General features: G+C 44.1%; 1 non-coding gene across 1 annotated transcript; it reads left to right on the top strand.

Annotated features, from left to right (window-relative positions):
• The first annotated feature begins 10,881 nt into the window (after nucleotides 1-10,881).
• Nucleotides 10,882-10,954, top strand: trnam-cau (transfer RNA methionine (anticodon CAU)). Its single transcript has one exon. It is a non-coding gene; the product is annotated as a tRNA-Met (tRNA).
• Nucleotides 10,955-12,848: the final 1,894 nt, after the last annotated feature.

The raw sequence follows: 12,848 nt of genomic DNA, 5'->3' as shown, positions 1-12,848 counted from the left end.
GACTAGTTTCCCGTGTAATAACGGTATGTTATGGTGGGGAAATCCTTCTATAAAAATGACAACTGACTCCATGATGAATAACACAGCGTTTATTCTTGTGGTTAACAGATGAAATGCGTTTCCGAGCATTTTACGTGCACGGAACTGATGGAAACTGTCTAGTACAGAGGTTCCCAAAAAGGCACTTTAACAATATCGTGCTCAGGGTTATATTGGTTCCCCTTGTGGGGCCTGATTGGTCAGCTATACTGTTGCTGGGGTACAATCCCTGCTTGCCTTCCTCTTCGCTGTCTATTATTTTCAGTTATCATTTACTTCACAAGACAGCTATGTTCACTCCCTTCTTAATTTGTAGGTCCTGTTCTCTGAGTTATCAGACCGTCCTCGAACTCAGTGTCTTGGCCTCACCATCTCCTCTTCTGTGCTCACTGTAGCTTATCTGACTAAGATAGCCTCCTGTTCTCTCCTCCTAGCTGTTACCCCAGCTGCAAAGCATAATGTATAATATGTCACACATACACACACTCTTATTTAGTCTTTGGTTAATTCAGTATATACTTAAGCCAGCTTTTACGTGGGCCGTTCCTGAGTGCCCTGTTCATCACCACCTCAGTCATTGTATTATTTTCCCACAATTCCCCTTTTCGCACCTATAGGTGCGAACACTTTTTACACTAACTGCAGTGCCTCAACGTCCTCCCCGTCCTCAGGCATGGTGAGTAATGGCAGCATCCCAGCGAATAGGGAGCGTGCTTTTTCTTGGACAAGGCAGTGTGATGAGCCGATGTAATGGTCCGCAGGCAGGGCACACAGCAACACCCACAGGTGGTAACTAGAATAGCGCGAGAAAAAACAGCAATAGATGTCAAACAAGCAGTGATAAGATTCTTCCATTTGGCCAAAAAAGGTTGTCATCCACCCCTCCAATGGATTTGATACACCTGAGGCGCATGCATCTCCTGGGAAAGGGCTCGAAGTTGGTTCAAAGCCCTGGTTGACCTTCCCATCCGGGGCAGTGTTGTTAGGGATGACCTACAGCACATCTCTCCGAACATGGAACAGACTCCTCCTTTTTCAGCCAACAGCATGTCCAGCGCCATCCTATTCTGGAGCGCCATGAGGGACGTTGGGGCCATCTGCTCGGCCAGGCCTTCGATGGCATCCCTAGTTGCATTGCTCAAGCGTAAAAACATTATAATGCACAAAATTTATCCTATCTACATTTTGCTGGGAACGTGACGGGGAAGAGGGCTGAAAGCAGTGGTATATTCTCAAATCCTGCGGCTATTTGATCTGCCAATTTGTATCATTCGGGACACCCCTAGGAACTCCTATGCTGTCTATATAGGTTGGGGTTCCCGCCCTGGATCAAAAGCCGGGCCTTGCATCTAGGGCCCTGCGCCTTCTCTTTACGGTCAGTTTGCACAGCTTATGGTGGGTATAGTGGACTCTACTCCCTACAAAGATATGGGCATAGCTAATCTAACATACACAAACCCTTGACGTTGATTTGGGAACTTTATCTGGGAGTACAACCTAAGACCACCACAATAGTAGAATAGTCCTATTCTAGCCACTGGGCCTAGGGCTGTTTGTTTTGTACAGTTGTATTACACCAGTCTGGGGTATATCACCTAGTTTGATTGTGGGCTTGCTTGATCCGGTGAGATTGAAACAGTGATATCTTGCACCCTCCCCCTTTATGGCGGTAAAATACCCTGGTTTTTCAAAGCCTGGGGGAAAGAGGGATGCTAGGGTAGTACAATTGCGGGAAGCTGTCTTAGAGTGTGTGAAGTTCAACATGCATGCATATCTGCTGGGTCTCATTAGGAAACAAGGGGCCGGGTTAGTGACATGATGGTCTAGCTGTGGCACAGGCCACGCACCCTTCCATGTGTTGTTCTTTGGCATTCTGTATTAGCCACCTGATCCATAAATTGTCCTGGCCTGCACCTGCTGATAACTCTAACACATCTTCCACCCTCATTTTAGAGAAGTCCTGCACTATTAGTCTTCCTCCTTCAGGGGGGTTTTACTGTAGTCTCTGCCATGTCAGTGTCATTCTGTGTGTGCGTGAGGGGATCAAAAATATTTATCTGCAGGGGGGTTATCTGGTCACTTCCTGCTATCCATACACCTATGGCTAACATCCACACATCCTGACCGTTCCTGCTCCCAATGCTCTATTTACTGACAGGGTTATGGGATTTTTCGTGGGGTCTGAACTATAGTCCCGCTGTATAGATAATATCTCCCATTCATCTTGTTGTACCCACCAATCTCTTTTGTCTGTCAACCTCGCCCATGGTTTCCACCCTCCTGTTGTCCAACCCGCGTCATACCAGCTGTTACAGAGACTACCTTTCACCTGTCCGGAAGCGCTCCTTCACAGTCCTCTACCTTTTGATAGTCGTCACAGATGTACAATCTCTGTTTTTTGTAGAAACTATTATACCCCCGCAGTCTATAGCCTGACACAAATCAAAGGTAAATGACGTGGTTGAGTCTCTCACATAGGGGAGAGTCAATCTGGCACCGCACCTTGGGGATGGGCCCTTAGTGTGTTGCTTCACTACTGCCCAAACTGCTCTTCTTTTCTCTCGTCTAGTTTCATTTCCTTTGTTACTGAGAGGTGGTTTGGACACTACCGGGTGATTGTTCTTTGTGGTCTCGGTCCCATACGCATGTTCCAACCCCAGAATTAATGCTGCAAACTCCCACTACTACTACTACTGCTAGGACAACTGTTGTCTTTTTCCCAAACCCCATTGCCTTCCAAGTTATGGATGTACTATGTGGGGGCTGTTCCCCGCCAAAACATCTCTTCCATCTATACATTTTGGATTGCTTTTTAATTTCTGCCAATGGGCGGCTAGGAGGTGCGACTGGGGCACAATGTGTCAGGTGGTGCCAAGGTGCTCCTTTTTTACCTTTAACCTGGACCGAGTGTGAAGTAACCTCCCTTACTTCGTAAGGCCCGGACCACCTGGGGTCAGTCCACTTCCTCTTGTGAACTTTGACCTGACCCAGTCGCTACTTGACAGGTAGTGTTGCTTCCTCCTGCGGTTTCCTGTTCGCCAACTGGACCTGCGTAGAAAGGGCTGAAACCAGAGATGTTAGCTTTTTCATATAGTCTGTCATTTCTATTGCTGAACATCTAACATTGGCATGTGGCCTCCATCTAGTGGAGGTCCTGGCATTTTTCTCCCTGTCATTATTTCATGTGGGGTCAAATGTGTTTCTCGTCCTTCTGAGGACCTCATAGCCATGAGGGCCAATGGGAGCGCTTCTACCCATGTTAACTTGCTTCCTGCACATGCCTTGGCTATCTTAGCCTTCAATGTCTGGTTGCTCTCTTCCACCATTCCCTGTGACTGTGGATGATAAACTGATCCGAAGGCATGAGTGATTCCCAGGGCCTGTTCTACTTCTCTTAGTAGTTTTGTTGTTAAAATGTGTGCCATTATTGACCTTATTGCCTGGGGACCCCATACCTCGGGATGAGTTCAGTTTTGAGCCATTTCACCACTGTTTTTGCGTCCTCTTTTCCGGTGGGAATGGCTTCTACCCACCTAGAGAACCTGTCTACCATCACCAGAAGATACCTTTTTCCCCTACCACATTTTCTGCGCCCATATCAGTATAATCTATACTGATATCTTGAAAACAAGCTGTGGGGACTGGGTACGCTCCTTGTGTGGGTGTATGGTTTCTGAACATTATGCTCTCCACACACCCTGCATTCCTGACAAAAATGTGTCCCCATGTCCCTCAAATTGGGGGTGCCACCACAACTCAGACAGATTCAGGAGAGTCTGTTTTCTTCCTTCATGTGTGGGTCTGTGTGCCTCAGGTAGCAACATTCGCACATCTCGGCTGATGCTGCTATCTTTCCTTGAGAAGACACTCCATATCACATCTTTGTCTTTTGTGGCGCCGCTCCCGGCCACTGATTCCATTCATAGGCTCCTGACTGTATCCAGCCTTGATGAGTGGTACATCAGTACATGTCTGTCTCCCCCTTTTTCTGAAATAAAATGGCATTGAGAAAGCATTGTTTTCAGAAACATCCATATGAAATGGGAGTGAGTAGTCTGGGGAGGTGAGTGTCTCTGCCCTTGCTAGGGCACTTTTGAGGTCAGAGAAGGCGGCCTCGGCCTCTGTTGTCCATAGGAGGGGGGCGCGTGAGACAGCGATGAGTTCTGTTGGTATAGTCAGGGATATGTGAGCGGCTGTATCTGTGAGGCCCAGAAAAGACAGCATGTCTGCAACTGTGAGGGGCTTCTGACTGTTGGGGGTTCTGTGAGACTGTCATTTGTTAGCTTTGCTGGGCTTGGGCTTGTTTAATTCTTCCAGTTGTTTCTTTAACAATTGAGTTTTGTAGTCTTTTTAATTCATCTTCTTGTTGCTCTGCTCCTTTTTGGTGTTTTGACAGGAAATGACGCACATTCTCGCCCCATGTTGCATCGGTCATTGTTTGCAGCCTACTACTCCTCCTAACTGTGTCTGAACTGCTGTGGGTAATCCCCCTAGTACCCCATGGCGGAACAGCGCCACTGTGGCGGCGGACTGGTCCCACGGTTCCCTCATAGCACGCTGCCAATCTTTTTGCTCTATCTGCATAGGCATCAAAATTTCATCACTTAGTCTTTTTAAATCATGCCATGCTGCATGATCCCCAACTGTGGGATACATGCGGTGCAGCTCAGCCCAAATGCCAGGGGTACTGCTGATGCAGGCACTGATGCGGGAACAGTGGGTCCAGCTCCCCTCTGGTGAGGGCAGCACTAGCTTCATCTGCTCCCATTACTCTACCCAATACTGCTGAGATCTCCCAAACACAGCTGCACTCCTGCTGTAAGACTATTGAAAGCTGTGAGAAATGCTCAGCCCCTCCTGTCAGGGAGGGGAGTTTGCACACAGAGAATCTAAGTCACCAAAACTGTAAGGGGTGTACATCAACAGTCCTCCTCCTCCTCCTACTGGGCGGAGTGGGCATTGTAGCCCCGCCTCTGGTGTGTGGCGCGTCTTCCTCTCCCTCACTGAGCTCATTTACTGTTAGACGCAGCTGCTCTTGCTGCTTTTTTATCTCTCTGAACTCTTTGTTAAGTTTTTCCCTTATTCTAGTTGATCTTCGCAGCATAACTTCGTCAGGGTCCTCGTTGGTAAATTTACCTTTAAATGTGCCTGCTACAACAACGTCTTGAGGACTTGTGATCTAGATCTGGGCCTGCGTTTATGTCGTTTTTTAGTCCTTCCCTAGAGCTGGAGCTTCTGTCTGTTTGCTCACTTTCCCTGCTGCTGTCTGACTGTTCGCTATCTTCCTTACTTCCTGAGTCTTGTGGGGTACTATGGTGAGGTGGACTGGGTCCTTTTACTGACATGTGAAAATGCTCTGGATTTTGTTTGCAAAAGACGCTGAATATGGGTACTAGCTTTGCTGGGCCGGCTGGGACTGTATCCGCTGGTTGTGGTGGAGCCGCTGCTGCTCCCCCTGGCGCTGACTGTACCATTAAATTTAGATAACATTCTAAATCCTGTACGCGCCCTCTAATGCCGGTATCAATGGGTCCTGTGGTACTCTATTGTAATGCATTGGCTGTAAATGGGCAGTTACCACTGGGCTTGGACTGTGGGTTTGATGCCGTTGGACCTGTATACGGCGGCGGTGGAGCGGAAATTCTTAGGTTTCTTATATCTGGATAAAAAGGGTTGTTGGCGGGGCGCCTCAGCGGGCAGCGGGGTTTTCTCTGCGCTAACGGTTTTATTCTGTTCAGCTTCTGTCTCAGTTTTTGGTGAACTTTTGTCATCTTGTTTTGTCAATCCAATTGTTTCTGTATTGCATTTGTCATTTTCAACCCCACCCCATTTCTCTTTCTGCGCTTCATACTCCTTCTGCTTTGGTTTAGTCAATTTAAACCATTTTCTTTTCTTTTCCTCCTCTGCCTGCCTTTCCGCATACTCCAACTTACTTTTTTCATACTTCACTATTTCATTCACTTTCTCCGGGGGCGGCGCCCCTTCTCCCTCAATCCATCCTCCTCTCTCCCATTCTTTCACAATCTCTTTTGCTACTTTCTCCTCTCCTTTACTGCCATACTTTTCACTGCCCCTATAACACTTTACCATAAGGGGTCGTCATTTTACAACAAATAAGCAGTGAGAAAAAATCCAACAAGCCAAACCACAACAAAAATCACACATGCAACAACGAACAACTTTTTCATTAAGACTCCATCTAGAGCCTTTTTATGTACATCTCTATAATCTTTACAACTTAAAAAGTGACCTCTCACTCCTTCGCACAAATACACTCGCGGTGGCTCGTAATATTACAATGACAATCTGTTAACTGCAACTCTTTTTCAGGATGTTCACACAGAACCAAGGGTGGCAATTCACAATCACTCATCTGAACTATCTGTCCTTAGCAGTCTCCTACCTCGTCAACCATCTGGACGTATTTTCCTCTGACTATTTGTCCCTTTTCCTCTCCTACCGCCACCCGTATTATTCAACAATCCTCTTACAACTCTCTAGTTGTTTTTCTCTGTTTAATCACATCACATGCCCCAACATTTCATCTGTTGTTTATATCCCTTTAATTACAGCACATTCAATCATACTTTTCGCTTAAAACAACACTTACGACAGTTGAATGTGATCACATCATTTAGTTTTCAGCCAATAACAGAATTTTGATTTTAAACAGGCTTCTGCTTACCTTTTTTGTTGAGAGCTCTCAGTGATCACACCAACGAATCGCAGTATCGCCGCTCAGTCCCTTTCACGGGCTGCGGGATGTCAGTCCGGTGGCTGAGCTGAACCGGACCGTGGACACAATGCCAAGGTCCAGTTGGATTCCCCTGTCCAATTACGTTATCACGTCGGGGGTCACCAAATTTGTTGGGGAAATCCTTCTATAAACTGACAACTGACTCCATGATGAATAAACAAGCGTTTATTCTTGTGGTCAACAGATGAAATGCGTTTCCGAGCAGTTTTACCTGCACGGACCTGATGGAAACTTGTCTAGTACAGAGGTTCCCAAAAAGGCACTTTACACAATATCGTGCTCAGGGTTATATTGGTTCCCCTTGTGGGGCCTGATTGGTCAGCTATACTGTTGCTGGGGTACAATCCCTGCTCTGCCTCTTCCTTCTTGCCTGTCTATTATTTTCAGTTATCATTTACTTCACAAGACAGCTATGTTCACTCCTTCTTAATTTGTAGGTCCTGTTCTCTGAGTTATCAGACCGTCCTCGAACTTCAGTGTCCTTGGCCTCACCATCTCCTTTCTGTGCTCACTGTAGCTTATCTGACTAAGATAGCCCTCCTGTTCTCTCCCTCCTAGCTGTACCCCAGCTGCAAAGCATAATTTATAATATGTCACACATACACACACACTTCTTTAGTCTTTGGTTAATTCAGTATATATTTAAGCCAGCTTTTACGTGGCCGTTCCTGAGTGCCCTGTTCATCACCACCTCAGTCATTGTATTATTTTCCCACATTATAGCATTCATAACGTAAACATCTTTTTGTTGTGTTAACTGTCTTTTAACAGGGACTAACGGAGGCGGTCACCAAGGACGGCAAAGCCACGACCAGCAGGAGACAGAGGCCAGAGGCCAGCAGGGAGACAGAGGCCAAAGAGAGATGTTGAATACATTATTTGCTATATTAAAGATTGTCTTTCTAACAATAAATGCTTTAAAGTAACTGGTTTGTCCGTGTCATTATGTTCTTGGGCGTGTGTATATAATATAAACTGTTATTTCCGTTACATTTTGACGTGGAATTGTTCTGATGCTGTTGTAACAACTCGTAAGGTGTACATGTTCAAACATTACTATATACTGTACACACAAGTATATTATTCAACATGAAGGGCGATCAGACAGCTGCCGATGATGGTGTTGCTTGCAGACTGCAGACAAGGAGAAGGTTTTAGGTTAGTCAACCTGTCCTGTTACAGTTGCATCACAAGTATATTATGTTAAAGTCCACTGTGTAGTTTTCTTCATCATGAACTAACAACCCTTGACCATTACACACACCTACCTTTACTGTGTTGGCGGATTTTTATCAATGGTATGACTTTTCATGTTTGACACGTGTCAACAGTACTATTTAATCTTTCTCACTTACAGTTTACTGCATGTCATACCTGCCTGTGGTAGCTCATTAGCTGGTTAACCTTGTAGTTGCTGATCATATTTTTCATTTCTTGACCTGTAAAATAAGCTAATCTTACATGTATGCAGTAAACTGCAAGCTAATTTTAACAGCTACTTTTCTTTTTTTAAACATGTATACAGATAGCATCTGAATATAATTGTTGACTTATAGTAAATAATTGAAGTTTCCTCTGTCCAGGTCACAATTTGATGGGAAAATAGACCTTGAAAACGTAATATTATATACACAAGCCCAAGAACTTAATGACACGGACAAACCAGTTAATTTAAAGCATTTATTGTTAGAAAGACAATCTTTAATATAGCAAATAATGTATTCAACATCTCTCTTTGGCCTCTGTCTCCCTGCTGGTCGTAGCTTTGCCGTCCTTGGTGACCGCCTCCGTTAGTCCCTGTTAAAAGACAGTTAACACAACAACAAGATGTCTACGTTATGAATGCTATAACATACCGTTATTACACGGGAGTGCTCATACATGTCAGCCTTCGTTAAACGTTGTTAGTGAAGTTAACACGGTGCAGTGATAACTCCCGTCTACAGATACAACCAGTGATAAACACCAACTTTCTAAATCTCTGCTATTGCTAACGTTACGCATATACGTTAACGGCATATAAAGAGATGAACATGCCACATTAAACTTTACAAAGACGGCAACCTAGCTAGCTAACAGCCGAATGTTAACTGACAGGTTCAGTTAGCTAACGTTAGCTCGGGGTGTATCTACCTAATTATTATAGGAATTTGTACAAGCTTTAAAGCGTTAAGCTTGACATTGATGTAAAACATTAACGGTGATAACAAATGTACGGCACACACTAAAGATACTTACATTTAAATTATCATTTCACCGTCAGCGATGCCGCTCGAACTCCGCTTATATCAGCTGTTTTTTTTTAAACGAGCCGTCAAAGGCTCGCGCATAGGATTGTGGGTGATTTGGGACCGCGAAGGATACACATATGCATCCTTCTCCGTCAATGGGAAATTTTCTGAATGAAGGACTCCGTCCTTGGAGGAATTCGGAGGATGCTCGAAATTGGAACGGTCCTTCGACGGACGTTGATGACGTAGCGTCCTCCTCATGGCTTTGGAGGATTCTTCCGTGACATTAAGAAACGGCTGCTGATCATTTCTTCATCCCAACAGCATAATTTAACAGCACAGTTAACACTTCCACAACCATTTCATCCAGTGTTTTGAAATGCAGCAAAAGAATTAAGTGACGCCAGCCCGCAATGACGTGCACTTGATAGCCTGTTCCATTGTACATGTTCTCCAAATGCTAAGGAGGACTCTGACCTGCTCCTGAAGGATCCTTCCTTGGAAGGACGAGTCCTACCAAGGAAGGATCCTTGACATTGAGAAACACCCAGAGAGAGGTCCCCTGCATCCCACTCAAATATGCAGGCAGAGAGACGGCTCATGAAGGTGGGACCAGACGTGAGATTTTTTTTGCAGCCCACGCTCACGTTCAAATTGATAAATGCCGTACTCTGCGTAGGAATCGGCGTACCCCCGTCCTACGCCTGTTTTAGGTTGTATGCACATTTCATAAATAAGGGCCCTTGTGAGCACAATAAAGATTTCTTAAAGAAAGGTTTGTACTTTATAGTTCTAGTTTTTTTCCAGTTCTTCTGGTCACATTTGGCACTATTTCACATGGTTTGTCTGTAGTTCTCTATTCTGTCAGGGCTTAACTCTGTCTCCCACACCTATTTTTTTTTTGTTTCTTGTTATGTCTCGGGAAGAAGTATTGTGCTTTTAGGTCAACCATCCATCTGTACATCAGAATCAAAAACACTTTATTGATCCTTGAAGGTAGCCTCTGGAAAAAAGGTGCTCCTTCGAGCCGGATTTGAACCAGCGACCTAAGGATTTCAGTTCTATACCTCTACAGTCCTCCGTTATACCAACTGAGCTATCGAAGGGAGCTACCCTAGCCATACGCACTTCTCATCCTGTGAATGTGAATGTGATCACACGGGGCCCCCCTGGATCTGACAATCTTTAGGGGATGTAGCTCAGTGGTAGCGTGCATGCTTCACAGGTTTTTATGGTTGATCGTATGAAATTCTTTCATATTGGAACTAGTTTTGCTTGAACACTGTGACAACACATATCCTGTACTGGATATGGAGGCACTGACTATTTGTCTAATCTTCTGGATTTTGTCTATGAAGAAGGAGGCAAAGTCATTGCAGGCCTTGGTAGATAAAAGTTCAGATGCTACTGGTACTGGAGGGTTTGTTAACCTATCGACAGTAGCAAACAAAGCACATGAATTATTATTGTTTCCAGAGATAATATCAGAGAAGACCTCCTTGCCTTCGTTATTTCCAAATTATAAATGCAAAGTCTCTCTTAAGCAGAAAATGCGTTTGGATTGGTAGGAAATGGAGATGGGCGTTGCCAAGAGGAGGCGCCTTTTTGATTGACAAGAAATGGATATGAAGTCTCTCAGGATTGGCAAAAAATGGAAGGGAGCTTTGAGTTTGATTGGTGAGAAAAGAAGATGAGAAAGTGGACAAATATGTTCTGGGTCATGACAAAGCATCTAGGGTTGATCTTAGCCTTTGTGTGAATACATAGGTCTCCACATACATTGTTTTTATTAAGATTGACGACCAAATTGTTAGTATTTCCGAAATTTTCCCAACCATTGCAATTACTTTCATAGCCTCGTTGGCGCAGTAGGCAGCGCGTCAGTCTCATAATCTGAAGGTCGTGAGTTCAACCCTCACACGGGGCAGGTGTTTTAAAATAAAAAACACATCTGATGCTGAAACTACATTGACAGGTGATTGAACACTGGCACATACATGGAAGTTGTGATTCTACGGTTATTTCTGAGATCAACAATCTCAGGAAGGCTTTTTACAATCAATTGGGAAAAATGGGAATGCATACTCTTAATAAGTAGACTTCCAGAGTATTTGCATAACAAAGGCACAAACATGGGCGTTGTGATAGGATGGTGTCGTTCATCATTGTTTCTGAGATCAACAATAACTTCAGAAGTTTCGAATTCAATGGCTACCTATGGTTTCTTTCTAGGAGCGGTTCAAAATTACGTTGCACTATTTTGTCTAATTGCTTAGGTCATAATATTTCCAGAGACTTAATTTCTTTCAGGTAGTTAATAGATATGGTCAAATGAAGCTTCATTAAGCTTTCTGAACAATGTTCTTCATTTTCTGAACGCATTCACTCAGTAGTGTTTTATTATTGGTTGTACATCTGTGATTACCCTAGAGGTGTTCTCAGTCCAGCACCTCTCCCTCTCAACTCTGTTAGTTTTACACTGTCCAGCATAAATCACTGACACCATACCTCACACTCATCCATGCATACACATTCACCACTGACTAAACTGACTACCACCATCATTGAATTGTCATTTCTTTTGTTGTAGTAATATAATCGCATTTCCTTCAACCTTTGCACACGGTCTTTTGTCCTGGTTGTTTCATAGGGTCATGACAAAGCATCTAGGGTCAGTCTTAGCCTTTGTGTGAGTACATAGGTTTCCAGAAACATTGTTTTTATTGAGATTAAAGACCAAATTGTTAGTATTCCTGAAATTTTCCCGACCATTGCAACTGCTTTCATAGCCTCATTGGCGCTGTAATGGGAAAATTACATAGACAATGATTTTCTTAGAGTAGTTATTCACTTATTAAAGTAAGTCTTTGTTATAAGTAAAAACCTTCACATAAGCCTCTGATGACATGTGCTTCCTACGACACCTCTTTTAGGGCCCTCAGTCTCCAGGGACAGCAACTAGTGTGACTCTGTTAATCACCAGAATAAACAAATGGCAAAACAGATGCTGGCGCCCAGGAGATAGGCAAAGGGTCAGGTTGCCCAAACTCTAGGTCAGAAAGGGAACTAATCTATGGAAAAGATAAATCTCTGAACTTCTAAGGTAGAAAGACAGCTACAGCCATCTGTTGACGCACTAAACATATGGACAGGAACAGCAATTGGCTCCATTAAGTCTGAAGAATAAGATGAAGTGTTTTGTTTAGGTTCAAAGTGTTTTTCCAAACATGATAGGGTTTTTCTGTTGGGGCAGGAGAGGATATAAGCAGTTGTCTAGGGGTACGCAGACACCAGAATGTGTGGTGTCACTTGTTTCTCTGTTTCATTGTGAACTGCCATTCTCGTCAGTTTGTTTGATTGTTCTCTCGAGAAAATAATTAAACTCTTTCACCGAATATCCAAACTTTTAATCCAGTTTCAGCCTGTCTTTATTTTTGTTTCAACAAGGTCTCTTCTCATTCACAAATTCCTCCCTCGCTGAACAGAAACTTCCACAACAAACTTGGCGTTGTCGGCAGGATTTCAAGGAGGGATCAGATCGGGACTCCGCTGGTGACTGATGACAGCGCATCCAGGGATCTGAGGATCACCTGCCTCTAAACCTCGCCAAAACATCTTTGAGAGACAGAGGGTCAGAAACCGCGGAGGGCTCGCTGATTCCACTCTGAAATCCAAACGAAAAGGAAGCAATTTCAAACAGCGGGGGTAAGTTAGAATTTTACTTATAAACAATTTGAATTGGATATTGAGACACTGTGTGAGACAAATACTGACCAAGGTTTTCACTGGGGCTATTTGGTGAAAGTTTTATCTTTTGTTTT

Source organism: Etheostoma spectabile, unplaced genomic scaffold (genome assembly GCF_008692095.1).
Source record: "Etheostoma spectabile isolate EspeVRDwgs_2016 unplaced genomic scaffold, UIUC_Espe_1.0 scaffold00569416, whole genome shotgun sequence".
Taxonomy (NCBI): Eukaryota; Metazoa; Chordata; class Actinopteri; order Perciformes; family Percidae; genus Etheostoma; species Etheostoma spectabile.
The sequence above is the reverse complement of the archived record's forward strand: the minus strand, read 5'-3'. Positions and strand labels throughout refer to the sequence as shown.